This window comes from Moschus berezovskii, chromosome 22, assembly GCF_049115385.1.
Source record: "Moschus berezovskii isolate FMDL1 chromosome 22, NW_MosBer_1.0, whole genome shotgun sequence".
NCBI classification, from domain to species: Eukaryota; Metazoa; Chordata; class Mammalia; order Artiodactyla; family Moschidae; genus Moschus; species Moschus berezovskii.
Window position 1 is genome coordinate 15660511 of NC_142481.1, and position 12680 is coordinate 15673190.

Sequence of the window (12680 nt, forward strand, 5' to 3'; positions counted from 1 at the left end):
CATTTTTAGCCTATCCACAGCATATCCACATAGTGGGGGCAGGGCCATCCTGTATCCTAACCGTGGTGGCAGTTACACAATGGCATGCATTTGCCTAAACGCAAAGAACTACACACCAAAAAGTGAATTTCACTTGCTGTAAATTTTAAAAACGGAAATTAAAAAGTTGAAAGGAAGTGAGGTCCCGCTGGACACCCACCCAGCTACTGACAGTCATTACTTTGGAGGGAAGACATCAGACTGTGGGTGTGGGGAGGGACAGTGAAGGAGACTTCTGTCTTTCCCCTGATACTCTTCCAAATAAAAAAATTTTTAAAATAATAAAGAAAAAGGAAAAAACAAACAAAAAACCTCAAAAACTTAAAAACAAGCGAAAAATAATAAAGAGACTTACATGCACGAGTTGTAAAGCTTAAGCAAACTGAAGTCAAACAAACCTTAGTACTCACTCTCAATACGTTCTGGACACTACTGCTCCTTATGGGTCCCAGGAGAGCCGAGGTCAAAGACTTTGCATCTATGGAGAAAAAAAACACACACAAGGTTACATCTTCGGCCAATATGAGCCTTCCTACCGCAGTACCCACCTGTTATTCACAAATTCACTCCCTCAATGAGTATTTACTGAACGCCTGCTGCGTGCCAGGCACCGAGGGTACGCCAGTGACCAGGACCAGTTCGCTGCCCATGGGGAGCAGACGCTGCAGCAGGGGAGGGAGACGCTGAACAAATACAATTTGCAGTCAGAGAGTGGCAGGTGCCTAAGACTGAGGGAGCTGCTGCTTTTCTTGAGGGGTCAGAGGAGGCCTGAGGACGAAGACCTGAACACAGGAGACCATGAGCAGTGTGATCATCCGGGAAAGAGCCTTCCAGGCACAGGGATGGCCGGGGCACGTGACCTGAGGCAGGAGTGTGTGTGCGCACGTGAGCATGTGTGTGCTGGGGGTCGTTCAGGAGCAGCAGAAGCAGAGTGTGTGTAGGAGATGAGGGCAGGGAGGTGTCAGGAGCACAGATGAAAGCCCATTATAATGACACCTCCTTCAGACCAGTGGTGGAGAAAAAGCTCTTGTCCTGACTTGTAACTCTGTATTACTAATTTATGTTTTTGAATATTTAGTATGGTTGTGCATTTTTGAGTGGATATTTCATAGATGAATGAATGTCCCTGGGTCGAGAAGCCACTGTCTGCACGGTTCACCATCACATTTCAGTTGAGGCCAGGCACGAAGGCAGGGAGGTGAGATCTAGAGGACAACCCAGAACCTTCCCAGATGCTAAGTGGTGACTCTCACTCCCTGCGTGCCAGGCTCCGTCCAGGCAGAACGTGCCGGCTCATTTCATGTCTCCACCCCCGCCCAATAAGCCTAAGAAATACAAAACATTATGGCGTCCATATTACAGATGAGAGAACTGAGGCATACAGTGGGTAATGGGCCCACTAGCTGAGGCTGTCCAGACAGTCAAAAGTACACTATAGGGAGGATGAACCCAGGCAGCCTGGTCCCTCACACTTGCTCACAGCCCGTTCCTGACCACTTGGCCAGGCCATGTGGTCACGGTGATCAATGAAGAGAGGGCTAACTGCAGGCTGGCAAGGATTCTCCCCAGCCTTTCCCGATGCTGCCATGTCCACATGCCAACCACACACCAAGGCTGACCTCACACGCCAGCCACATCCTCCAGCGAGCCTCCGAGGAAGGAAACCTAGCAAGCAGCTGGCCTACTTTCCAGAGCCTAAGGATTAGACAGTTTCAATAACCTTGCCCTTAGGGATGCTGGAGAAGCCAAAAGGAGTTCTCAGTTCTTACCCTTTCTCAGGCCAGGGACCCCTGTTAGCAGCCTGGTGAAGAAGGGTGTGGGTTCTTTCTTAGAATCACATGCTCAAGCATATAAAATACAATACACAAGGTTACAAAGGAAATCAATTATATTCAGAAATATCTGTAACACAAAACCTATTCTGAGACAAAACCTATTCTGTGCTTCTTTATGAATGCTTTTGACAAACCTAGACAGTGTAGTAAAAGGCAGAGACATCACTTTGCCAACAAAGGTCTGTATAGTCAAAGTTATGGTTTTTCCACTGAGAGCTGGACCATAAAGAAGGCTGAGCACCTAAGAATTGATGCTTTCAAGTTGCAGTGCTGGAGAAGACTCTTGAGAGTCCCTTGGACAACAGGGAGATCAAACCAGTCAATCCTAAAGGAAATCAACCCTGAATATTCATTGGAAGGACTGATGCTGAAGCTCCAATACTTTGGCCACCTGATGTGAAAAGCCAACTCATGGAAAAGACCCTGATGTTGGGAAAGACTGAGGGCAAGAGAAGAGGGGTGACAGAAGATGAGATGGTTGGATGGAATCACTGACTCAATGGACATGAGTCTGAGCAGACTCTAGGAGACAGTGAAGGACAGGGAAGCCCGGCGTGCTGCAGTCCATGCAGTCGCAAAGAGTTGGACATGACTGAGCAAATGAACAACAGCAACAGTGAATGCTTTAAATCACAAGATCTTAGCAGTGGGTCCAGGAACTACAGTCAATTAGGAAGAGATGAGTATAAATGACAACCTGCAGTATCTGCAACAGTAATGTGATATGGAAATACTTTTGAGTTTTCGAGTGGCGACAAAGTCATGGGTGTTGCTAATACAATGTGGCTTGTGGCCTTTGTTCAGAAGGAATGGAAATTATTTCAGTTAGGTGGTAGAGAAAAGATGTAATTTTTCCCCAGCCAACTTCATGATCCTCTAAATTACATCCAAGCATTCTTCAAGGGTCCATGAACCCGATCTAAGAACTCCTGTGCTAGTCCTGAGACAGGGTAAAGGTGGAGTAGGTGTTAAGGGATGGTAACAGCTAGGGGTGGAGAAGGCAATGGCACCCCACTCCAGTACTTCTGCCTGGAAAATCCCATGGATGGAGGAGCCTGGTGGGCTGCAGTCCATGGGGTCGCTAAGAGTCGGACACGACTGAGCGACTTCACTTTCACTTTTCCCTTTCATGAATTGGAGAAGGAAATGGCAGCCCACTCCAGTGTTCTTGCCTGGAGAATCCCAGGGACGGGGGAGCCTGGTGGGCTGCCGTCTACGGGGTCACATAGAGTCGGACACGACTAAAGTGACTTAGCAGCAGCAACAGCTAGGGGATGTGGGGAGGATCCATATCCGTGTTAGTTTCATATGCAAAGTGGTCCTGGGCACTGAGAGGTTTTGGTCCATCCTGTACCCACTTCCCTTTTCCAGGTTAGCCCTCGGAACCTCATCTTTCTCACTCAGCCCATGGGATTCCTGTGAGGATGACCCCACCCATAGGTTGGTAGGGAAGGGAATGGTGTCATAAAAACATAGGCCTGGCCAATAAAGTCACTGCACCCCCTCTTCCAGAGCCTTAACCTCAGGGATGGCTCAGGGTGACCCTGGCACCAAAGACAGCTGATCAGGTCCACAGAAGAGTCTCAGGACATGAACTGGGATAACAGGAAAACCCCTGGGGCTGCTAAGCTGGTTGGATATAGACCTGGAGCTGCCCCAGAGCCCATCTGACAATAAAACCAACAGAGGACTGCAGAGCCAGGAGACGGAAGAAAACAGGGTCCCAGCAACCCTGAGGTCGTTACACATAGAATGTCCCAGACTGCAAGTTCAAACATTTCCTCTCATATGTGAGCAGGCTGACCTGAATTTCTACTTGTTCACACAACCGAATGACTCTCAACTGACACAGAAGGGAAGGAGTGAGTACGGTTCTTGACAATTCCCATAGCTCACTACCAAGACACTTTGGAAAGAGCAAAATAAAATTAGAAACAGCTACTATACATAGACTCATCAAATACAGAAAAACACACACTCTGTAAAAACTCAGAAATAATCTCTTGGGTGGCTGCAGTCCCTAAAGCTGGTCTATGAAATACTAATGATTTTGATTTCCAACATGCTTGGAAGGGCAGGAGGGAACCAGAAGCACCTAGAACACCTTCCTTTATCACCAGGCTTTCCATTAAGAAAATTCTTGGGATGATCAGGAAGCCCCTGCAATAAAGCTCCTGTAAAATTGTAATCAGTGCCTTTTTAACTACATCGGAGATTGCTTTTCTGCCACTCATTTCCCGCCTTTCTTTCTCTAGAGTGACGCTCATGGCTCTTTAAAGACACAACAGCAGTGACGTGCAGTGGTGCCACGTCTCTCTGAGCTGGGAATCTATTTCCTGTCAAATGGAGGAAGCTGTGATGTCCATCAGTCTGGGGTCCCTGATTCACAGGAGGGGCCGCAGCAGAAAGGAAGATGCCCAAGGGGGAAATGCAGCAAAGGCAGGGTTTAGCAACAGGAGTTCAGCCAGGACCCCAGACAGCCCAGAGTCCCTCTTACGCCACCTGGGAAGGAAGGACCCCCGTTGGAGTTGCTTAAGTAATTCCAGCACCCACCAGAGCAACAGCCCTGGCTCACCTGTCACAGAGGTTACAGTCACAGGGCTGCGCACCTTGCTTCCTAGGGTTTATACCAAGAAACAGAAGCCAGGATGAGAGAACCTGGGGGTGAGAGGGCATCCTGGCCTGCCTCCAAGTCTGCTGACTCTTCCCCTCAGCCACAGCGATTGGCTCTTGGGAGAGACACGTGATCCAAGCAAGGCCAATCACAGTCGACCCCGGACATTTTGCTGGATTACTGGGAGGAAGAAATGGGTGGAAGGTAGGGGCTGCTGAGGGTTTTTCTCTGACCCCTGGGGGAGGGGATGGTCACGGGAGAATAAAGTCAAAGCCGAAAGAGGCAGAATCCAGAAGTGGAGTAGGGTGGATTCCTGACAAGAATACCTGAGTGCGGACTCTGGTCAGGCCAGCTCTGAGATTTTCAAGTCCCAGAGCCATGAATTCCCCCTTTGCAGTTTAAGCCAGTTTGAGTTGGGAGGATTCACTCTATCATTTACAACAGAAATAACTGACTGTTAGAACTGGAAGGGACCTCAGAAATCAATACAGTGCTCCTTCGTGTTCCAATGAACATAATCCTTATGAGGAGCTGACAGAACAAAATTATGTCATGTCTCCCTAGGAATGCCCCCTCCCTGCCTCCACCCTCCAAACTGTCTTGGAGATGTCAAAGACCTCTGAAACCTCTGTTCATAGGAACCGGGTGAAGAACTCTTCAAGTTAGTCTGATCTGCCCACTTAATGGATAAGGAAACTGAGGTTCAGGATGCTGAGATGTCTTCCTTGGGACTCAGGGCCAGTTGGGGGCAGAGCCTCCTCAGAGCCCCAGGAGGTTTCACCCTGAATGCCCCTGAGTATGGTCCTTAGGGAGACAGCAGGGGGCCTCCATAACCCCATTCCCCTACAGCAGCTCTACTTTTTTGTTTTTAAAAATGGGCTCTCAGGGAAGTGTCTGACAAAAGTTCCATTACTCCACAACCAACATCCTGAAAACCAATCTCTTATATCCCATTTCATGGTGTTTACATGTTAATGATCTTGGCTTTGATCCTCGCTGAAATCCTGTGAAGCCGGCTTTATAGCCATGGCTCCAGGCAAGGTGCTTCTGCAAGGCCAGCCAGCCCGGTGCTGCTCTCCTGACCCCAGAGCAGCCTATGCACCTGGGTCTTTCTGTCCTTGGTTCTTTCCTTCAGTGTCCATCTCAACTCATATGGAAAAGGTCATCCACTTATACCTCTTCACAAAGACCAAGTAAGGAAGTCTGTGTGTGTTTGTGTGTGCTCAGTTGTGTCCAACTCTTTGCAACTCCATGGACTGTACCCCACCAGGCTCCTCTGTCCATGGAATTTCCCAGACAAGAATACTGGAGTAGGTTGCCATTTCCTACTCCAGGGGATCTTCCTGGCCCAGGGATCGAACCCACATCTCTTGCATCTCCTGCACTGGCAGGTTGATTCTTTAGCACTAGTGCCACCTGGGTAAAGGGGTGGCTAATCTAAAGGGTGAGAGCCTGTGACTGGTGCTGGCACCCATTTTCCCAGTGTGTAGGATCAGCAGCCCCAAAGGCTGGGACCAGGCCCTACCAGTTCCTTTCTCTCCCGCTGCCCAGAGATGGCAGCTTTCTGTCTTTTACTGAACAAGACACACATCCTGGCCAGTGTTCATCCAACCTCCAGGCAGCCCCCTGACCAGGCAGTCATTGCGGCAGACAGGTCTGTAAGTGGCTGGCCTAGGCATTTCAATTCGAGGTGAAGGAGAACCAAGCCTAGGAGGGGCCTTCTGCTACAAGCTGCGTTCTCCTTTTTAGACTTTACCAGAGCTTCACAATGGGGGCATGAGGGACCTACTCACCTACTAATAAAGTGGTCCAATCACCCTTCATTTAGAGAAGATTCCCATTATACCCATCCCCACCCTGTCTCTGAAACAGCAATTTTGGAAAATCTCCATTCACTGAACTGCCTCTACCCACCTGCCAACAAAGAAAAGCTGCTATGGGAAGAAAAGACTTTGCCATGGGAAAATCCAGCCCCTTAACTGCTATCTTGTATGACAACCACTGGGATCCTCTTGTAATTAATCATGTTTTCTCTTATGACCTATATTCTATTAATAACACACACTAACGATTCAGCACTGGTTCTTTCACTGACTGATTCAGTCCACAATCATGACCAAGGCTGGATCGCTCACTACGAGGATCTTACAGCTTCATCTTCTGTCCTCTCCTCAGCCTCCACCCCTCCCCAACCCTGTCCCAGAGAAGCATCTGGGTATTGGGCTCTGAGCACGGAACTCTGAGGTCTTCACTGTGCCAGGGGCTGGGTGGGGTGGGGGGAACCGTCTCATGGTTGTCCTGCCTCCAGCCTAGCCCAAGTTAACTTCTGGTTGAGTGGCCCATGACATACAGAAAAACTACTCAGTTTTCTACAGAAAAATTGTTCAGGTAAAGCGTCCATGAGTGCCATCTTATGCACAGCAGACTGGCTAAGAAGTCAGAGTCTGACACCACCAAACGTACTGAAGTTATGGAATTAGGGGAAGTCACTGCAGGTGGGAGTAGATGTTGCAACAGTCATCTTCAGAGAACAGTCTGGCCACTTCTTGTGAAGAGAAAAAGACAGTGACCTCAGTGACATGCTTCATTTTCCCCACTGACCGGGGTCTGAGATTCCCTGCCAAGTCCCCACACCCACAAGACCTTGTGAATTCTCATTCTGGCTTGAAGGCTAAGGCTTTGATTTTTGTTACATGCCTGAACTGTTTTCAAGTCAACTATCAACTCATTTAACCGTCATAACAAGCCTGTGAAGGTGGGTCTACCAGCATCCCCACTTTTAACAGCTCAGGAAACTCATGCACAGAGGGGTAGCCTGCCCAAGGTCACACAGCCAAGGAGGTGGTGCAGCCAGGCAGGATTCGAACCCAGTGGGTCTGGCGCCAGACCCACCAACCATGCCACTTCCCAAACATAGAGTTAACAGAAAAGGCTCAGCCCTGAACCCAATCTCATTCCACAGTGAGACATTATTTTCAGATGGATCCAAGACCTAAACACAAAAGGAAATTACAAGTGTATCTAGAAGATAAAGGAGAATCCTATCTCCACACTGGGGTATGTGAACTTTCTCAGTTAGGGCATCTGGGAAGGTGTTTGCTCTCCTCACAAAAAGAATGAGGCTTACCCACATGACCCTCTGCCTCTTCACCAGTCTGCCTTTTTCCAGCTTGAAATGTGGACATGATACTTGGATTTGAGAGGATCCCTCTTGTCTCCAGAACACTACTCTGCCAGAAGCGAAGGACTGAACTCTCAGGGTGCCCCAGCCCCATGGGGAGGGTGGGGGCAGCAGCCGTCTTGCGGCCATGATGGGGCACAGCGCTGGCATTCACTCTGCCAAGTTACTGAGTCACATCCTCTCCCTGTAGGTGTTATAAGACACAAACCACCTCCAATGTGTTGAAGTGACAATGCCACCTGTGTTGTCTGATACTTGCAGCCCAACGCACTCCTGAGCAAAACACCTGCCCTATCACAGTGCACCATCACACCACTAACTGGAGTTTGTAAAGAGCCACTAACAGGAGCTTGGAAGTGTCTCAGAAAGTCCCAGTTCAGGGGCAAACTCTGAGAATCAGAGATTTCCATCAAGCATGGCTGATCATTACTGTTGTTCAGTCGCTCAGTCGTGTCCAACGCTTTGCGATCCCATGGACTGCAAACATGCCAGGCTTCCCTGTCCATCACTATCTCCCAGATCACAGGCACCCAGAAAGATGACTTGGTGCCTGAATTAATTCTCAAAGACCTTCTTTCTCCCCATGGACCCTAAGAGCTGTCGCAGAGGCCACGGTTTCAAAGGCCATGCCCCGCCCACTGGCAGAAATGCTTTGAGGTCTACTGGCTGCAGGCTCACGGGCTGGGGAAATCCTGCAGAGCTTGTGGATCCTTTTTCCTCCTGTCAGTAGGCATTTGCTGGATGTGCCAAGAGTTAAGCCCCTTCCTGCACTCCTATGAAAACAGCCTGTCAATGTGGTTTCGACTGCCGAGTGCTTTTCCACAAAGCACTCTCTGGAACTCAGCTCATCAGATGGGAGACTGAACACTGGTCAATCTACCAAAATAGGTCAGGCTTTATTTTTTAATCCTTTTGTTCATTGTATACACTGAAAGGGAAGAATGAAAAAGAAATATTAACAGCGAGAATGTCTAGGATTATTTAACCTCTCTGTGCCTCAGTCTCCCCATCTGTAAGGTGGAGATGAGGATAAAGTAAATTGTGTTTTTCAGTCGCTCAGTCGTGTCTGACTCTTTGAGATCCCATGGACTGTAGCCACCAGACTCCTCTGTCCATAGGATTCTCCAGGCAAGAATACTGGAGTGGGTTGCCATTTCCTTCTCTAGGGGATCTTCCTGGACCAGGGATCGAACCTGTGTCTCCTGCACTGGCAGGTGGAATCTTTACCAATGAGCCACCTGCGAAGCCCCATGAAGTAAATTACTTCATGAAAAATGTTTAGAGCAGAACTGATCATGTACTAAATGTTCAAAAAGGTGTGATATCATTATTTTTAATGCTGGTGACATGGTCAGTTTTTCGGACTAAAGGCCATTGAGAGGCTTCAAAATGTCCCCCTCTGGTCAATCAGACAGAAAGGCACTCCTTTGATTCTGGCCATTTAGAGAAGGAGAAGGCCTGAAGGCTCAGGCCAACAGGCAGAAGTTGGCTGCCAGGGCCCAGGGGCAGGAAATGGACCTTCTGGTGCTAGCTGTCCAGCTAGTAGCCATTCTTCCCTTTCTTCTCTGGATGTTCAGCAAAGACTACATCTCCGTAGCTCCCCCAAAGCTCATTCAGTTCGGTCGTTCAGTTGTGTCCAACTCTTTACAACCCCATGGACTGCAGCATGCCAGGTTTCCCTGTCATTTACCAACTCCCAAAGCTTGCTCAAACAAGTCGGTGATGCCATCCAACCATCTCATCCTCTGTTATCCCCTTCTCCTCCTGCCTTCAATCTTTCCCAGCATCAGGGTCTTTTCCAATGAGTCAATTCTTCGCATCAGGTGGCCAAAGTATTGGAGTTTCAGCTTCAGCATCAGTCCTTCCAATGAATATTCAGGACTGATGTCCTTTAGGATGGACTAGTTGGATCTCCTTGCAGTCTAAGGGACTCTCAGGCATCTTTGCCAACACTACAGTTCAAAAGCATCAATTCTTTGGCACTCAGCTTTCTTTAAGGTCCAAATCTCACATTCATACAAGACTACTGGAAAAACCATAGCTTTGACTAGATGGACCTTTGTTAGCAAAGTAAGGTCTCTGCTTTTTAATATGCTGTCTAGGTTTGTCACAGCTTTTCTTCCAAGGAGCAAGCGCTTTTAATTTCATGGCTGCAGTCACCTTCTGCAGTGGTTTTAGAGCCCAAGAAAATAAAGTCTCTCACATTGTTTCCCCATCTATTTGCCTTGAAGTGATAGGACTGGATGCCATGATCTTTGTTTTTTGAATGTTGAGTTTTAAGCCAGCTTTTTCACTCTCCTCTGTCACTTTTATCAAGAGGCTCTTTAGCTTCCTGCCATAAGGGTGGTGTCATCTGTGTATCTGAGGTTACTGATATTTCTCCTGGCAATCTTGATTCCAGCTTGTGCTTCATCCAGTCCAGCATTTTACATGATGTACTCTGCATATAAATTAAATAAGCAGGGTGACAATATACAACCTTGATGTACTCCTTTCCCAACTTGAAACAAGTCCGTTGTTCCATGTCCAGTTCTAACTGTTGCTTCTTGACCTGCATACAGATTTCTCAGGAGGCAGGTAAGGTGCTCTGGTATTCCCACCTCTTCAAGAATTTTCCACAGTTTGTTGTGATCCACACAGTCAAAGGCTTTAGCGTAGTCAATGAAGCAAAAGTAGATGTTTTTCTGGAAGTCTCTTGCTTTTTCTATGATCCAGTGGATGTTGACAATTTGATCTCCTCTGCCTTTTCTAAATCCAGTGTGAACATCTGGAAGTTCTCGATTCGTGTACTGTTGAAGCCTAGCTCGGAAAATTTTGAGCAATACTTTGCTAGTGTGTAAGATGACCTACAGCTAGGGGTGGTAAACAAAAGGTAGGGAGATGTTGTTATGGGACTTCAAGGAAAATTCCTCACCAGGAACAAAGAGCTGGACTATACTCTGTGGACTTCCCTGTAGCTCAAACTGTAGAGAATCTGCCTGAGATGCAGGAGACTAGGGTTCAATCCCTGGGTTGGGAAGTTCTTCTGGAGAAGGGAATGGCAATCCACTCCAGTATTCTTGCCTGAAGAATTCCATGGACAAAGAAGCCTGGTGGGCTACAGTCTGTGGGGTCTCAAAGAGTTGGACACAACTGAGCAACTAACACACACACACTCTTGTGCCCCAGTCCCTATGCCGATTCCCACCCAGATTACAGACTCACTGGCTTGACTCCACTGGCAGTCACAGTGGACCATGAAGCCACTTTAAGGACCAAAGTTTTGTGCCAGTGATGGTTAAACAAAAGGGTAGAATTTTCTTGCTTTACCGAGGACTACGGAGCTGCTACCCCAACCCCAGACTGCAGATCTCAGGACATTTTACTCACAAGAGAAACCACCTTCCATTGAGTTTACACCACTGTTACTTATCTCTGCTACTGGCAGCCACATGCAGTTTCCAATGACACTGTGGCCTTACACAGCAGATGGGACAGTGTTCTACACCAGAGGAATCCTTCCAGCAACCTGCCACTATTTAGAGTAGAGAGCTAGGTACAGTAAGTAGAAAGCTAGATACAGAATTTCCCACAGAAAGGAATTACAATCATTTTGCCTTAAGAGCACGTAAAGTGAGAATGGATGAGATGTGCTGAGTCACTCATCCAGCAACTACTACGCACGAGTCTACTCTGGGCACTGAGGGAGGCAGGGCGAACAGAAGCAGACAGAGTCGGGGCTGCCCTGTTGCTCCAGTGGCTGAGGATCCACCTGCCGATGCTGGGGAACGGGTTCAATCCCCGCTCTGGGAAGATTCCACAGGCCACAGGGCAACTAAGCTCAGGAGCCACAGCTACTGAGCCTGTCCTCCGCAACAAGAGAAACCATCACTATGAGAAGCCTGTGCACCGCAACTAGACAGTAGCCCCCACTCGCCGCAACAAGAGAAAGCCTGCATGAACAGCAGTGAAGACCCTGCAGCCAAAAAAACAAACAAAAAAAGCAGACAGGGCCCCCACCCTTAAAGAACTCACAGTCCGGAGCAGAGGACAGAAGATAAACAAACAGTGGAACAAATACATATACAAGTGCAAATTGTAAGAAGTACGATGTAGGAAACCTGAGTGAGTTTCAGCACAAAACTGAAGAGAAAGGAGAAGGAGGCCATGTGAAGAATGGGAGTAAGAATATCTCAGAACACCCATCAAATGAAGAATGGATAAATAACACATGATACATCCATACAGTGGAATATTACTCAGTTGTAAAGAGACTATAGTACTGATTCGTGTATACAACATAGATGAACACTGAAAACATGATGCTAAGTGAAAGAGGCTAATCACAAAAGACCACCTCATATCAGGAGATTCCATTTATATGAAATGCCCAGAATAGGACAATCCAGAGACAGGAAGTAGATCGGTGGTTGCCAGGGGCTGGGAGGTGTGGGACACAGAAGGGGAGTAACTGCTAATGGGTATAGGGGGTTTCCTGTGCGGATGAAAATATCCTGCAATTAGATACTGGTGATGGTCGCACAATCTTGTGAACACACTAAAAACCACTGAAACACGTTTGTAAACCACACTTTAAAAGGGTGAACTTTATGGTATGTGAAAGAAGAAAAGTGAAAGTCCTTCAGTCACGTCTGACTCTTTGTGACCTTATTGACTATACAGTCCATGGAATTCTCCAGGCCAGAATACTGGAGTGGGTAGCCTTTACCTTCTCTAGGGGATCTTCCCAACCCAGGGACTGAACCCAGGTTTTCCACATTGCAGGTGGATTCTTTACCAGCTGAGCCACAAGGGAAGCCCAAGAATACTGGAGAGGGTAGCCTATCCCTTCTCCAGGGAATCTTCCGGGCCCAGGAATCAAACCAGGGTCTCTCTCCTGCATTGCAGGCGGATTCTTTACCAACTGAGCTATCAGGGAAGCCCAGTATGTGAATTAAATCTCAATTAAAAGACACTCAAAGGGATACTCAGATTGAATTACCAGATTGGTAATAAAGTCTCTAATGAAAGC

General features: G+C 47.8%; 1 protein-coding gene across 11 annotated transcripts in view; it reads right to left on the minus strand.

The window, feature by feature from the left end:
• Positions 1-12680, minus strand: part of SIPA1L3 (signal induced proliferation associated 1 like 3) — a 260357-nt gene that overhangs the window by 149040 nt on the left and 98637 nt on the right. For 7 of the 11 annotated variants that reach the window (XM_055412268.2, XM_055412262.2, XM_055412273.2 and 4 more), the window contains one exon: positions 450-517. The gene's annotated coding sequence lies outside the window, so the exon portion shown is untranslated. Of the gene's footprint in view, positions 1-437; positions 518-12680 lie in introns of all 11 variants that reach the window. The other 4 variants (XM_055412270.2, XM_055412263.2, XM_055412271.2 and 1 more) reach the window with 1 other exon arrangement.